The 2,177-nt window shown below is 42.3% G+C and overlaps 1 non-coding gene across 1 annotated transcript; it reads left to right on the top strand.

Moving 5' to 3' along the window:
• The first annotated feature begins 1,677 nt into the window (after positions 1-1,677).
• Positions 1,678-1,877, top strand: LOC140408083 (U2 spliceosomal RNA). Its single transcript, XR_011940014.1, has one exon. It is a non-coding gene; the product is annotated as a U2 spliceosomal RNA (small nuclear RNA).
• Positions 1,878-2,177: the final 300 nt, after the last annotated feature.

The following is a 2,177-nucleotide window of genomic DNA, read 5'->3' as shown; positions in this document are numbered from 1 at the left end:
GTGGCACCGTCCTCCAGCCGCTGCTTGCTGTGATTCTGCCCGTTATTCCTGGACCACCTTCCCGCCTCTCCCACCCACGCCCCCTCTTCCCTGACTGATCGCTGCGGACGTGCAGATGTCGAGTTATTGCTTTCTCACACTGCTGCTCGGTGCAGATAAGACGGGCTGTTTTTTGCACAAAATGATTTAGCTCTTTCTCTCATAAAGGATTTCGCGACCGTAAATACTCAGGCGTTATTTTTAGAGTCGAGTCGAACAATCAAGGCTTATAGTCTCACCATAGATGCTTGCTACCGCCGAAGAGAAGGGGCTATTCATTTGCCAGTACAGATGCCTTTCAGTAATAATTAGTATACCCATTCTTAAAGTTCAACGAATAACCTTCAATTGTTGTCTCCCTTTTGCTATATAACTCCCCTTTCAAGTGATGTGGAGTATTTTAGTTCTACCACAAGTAGTTTGAATTGAGAAAATTGTGATGTTTTGTCTTAATGACAATGCAATAAACGATGGAAAGTAATAAATTGTGTTTTGAAATGATTACAATTCTATGGATGTGACTCAAACTAAGAGCAAATCAAAGCAAATTAAACTGGCACCAGCTAAGGAATGCATCAGTTGGTTTTACAAGGCCAAGATGCTAAGGTTGGTCCCTCTACCTGCAAGAAGGATCCACACATGATATTTGCCAGCTACTCTTCCTACTGCCAGCAGTAGGAAACAGGTAAAACATGATTAATTCTCTACATTATAATATGATAGTGGTAATAGAGATTAATCTGATTTTTTTTGTCCCCCGTAAGAGCTCAGCGAAATCTAAGATTAATTTTGATGACATCCTATTTATTACAAAAATCTTCATAACGATTAGTCTTTAATGGTTGGGAGCATTAAACACACTATTGTTCTGGACGGCATAGTGGCACAGTAGTTAGCACTGCTGCCTCACAGCATCAGGGACCCGGGTTCAATTCCAGCTTTGTGTAACTATCTGTGTGGAGTTTGCACTTTCCCCGTGTCTGCGTGGGTTTGCTCCGGTTTTCTTCCACAGTCCAAAGATGTGCAGGTTAGGTGGATTGGTCATGCTAAATTGCCCCTAGTGCCCAAAAGGTTAGGTGGGGTTACGTGGTTACAGGGATAGGGTGGGGGAGTGGACCTTGGTAGGATGCTCGTTCAGAGGGTCGGTGTAGACCTGATGGGCCGAATGGCTCCTTCTGCACTGTCGGAATTCTATGATCCAATGAATAACCAAAAAAAATCAAAATGTTGTGTATTAAAGGAACAGTGTCCTCTTTAAAATAAAACAGAGGAACATAGAAAACCTATAGCGCAGAAAAAGGCCATTTGGCCCATTGTGTGTGGACCAGCTGAAAAATAACTCAGGTCTAATCCCACATTGCAGCTGTATATTACAGCACTCCATATGTATGTGCAATGAATTGTTTAAAAAATGTAATGGGGTTTTCAGCTTCTACCACCCTTGCTAGTGAGTTCCAGACCCCCATCACCCTCTCGGTGAAAATAATTCTTCTCAGCTCCCCACACATCCTTCAGCTAATTATTTTAAAATCTGTAATTTCAATCAGGATTTCAAATCCTAAGATAGCAGGACTGTTATATGACGAGAGACTAAATTGGTTAAAATTATATTCATTGGAGTTCAGAAGAGTGAGAGGGATCGCTTATCGGTCTTTTGGCTAAGATCAAGTGTAGTATCTGCTCTGCCTTTTGGCTCAGATCTGGTATGTCTCTCTTATGGAGACCATGAATTGGATTCAATTTGAATTGGTTTTTGGAGCAGGCAAGGAGCTGGAATAGGGGTTCGCCCCTGTTCACACTCTGAGCTCTGGCTTTGTAACTCAGATAAAGTAATTAAAAAAAAGAAGAGTGAGAGGGGATCTCATAGAAACTTACAAAACTCTAACAGTATTAGACAGGGTAGATTCAGAAAGAATGTTCCCGATGGTGGGGGAATCCAGAACTAGGGGTCAGAGTTTGAGGATCAGGGGCAAATCTTTTAGGGCTGAGGTGAGGAGAAATTTCTTCACCCAGAACATGGTGAATTTGTGGAATTCGCTACCACATAAAGTAGTTGCAGCCAAAATGTTGTGTAATTTCACGAAGGAATTAGATATAGCTGTTGGGGCTAAAGGGATCGAGAGATATGGGGGGGGGAA

The sequence above is a fragment of the Scyliorhinus torazame genome, chromosome 2 (genome assembly GCF_047496885.1).
Source record: "Scyliorhinus torazame isolate Kashiwa2021f chromosome 2, sScyTor2.1, whole genome shotgun sequence".
NCBI classification, from domain to species: domain Eukaryota; kingdom Metazoa; phylum Chordata; class Chondrichthyes; order Carcharhiniformes; family Scyliorhinidae; genus Scyliorhinus; species Scyliorhinus torazame.
The sequence above is the reverse complement of the archived record's forward strand: the minus strand, read 5'-3'. Positions and strand labels throughout refer to the sequence as shown.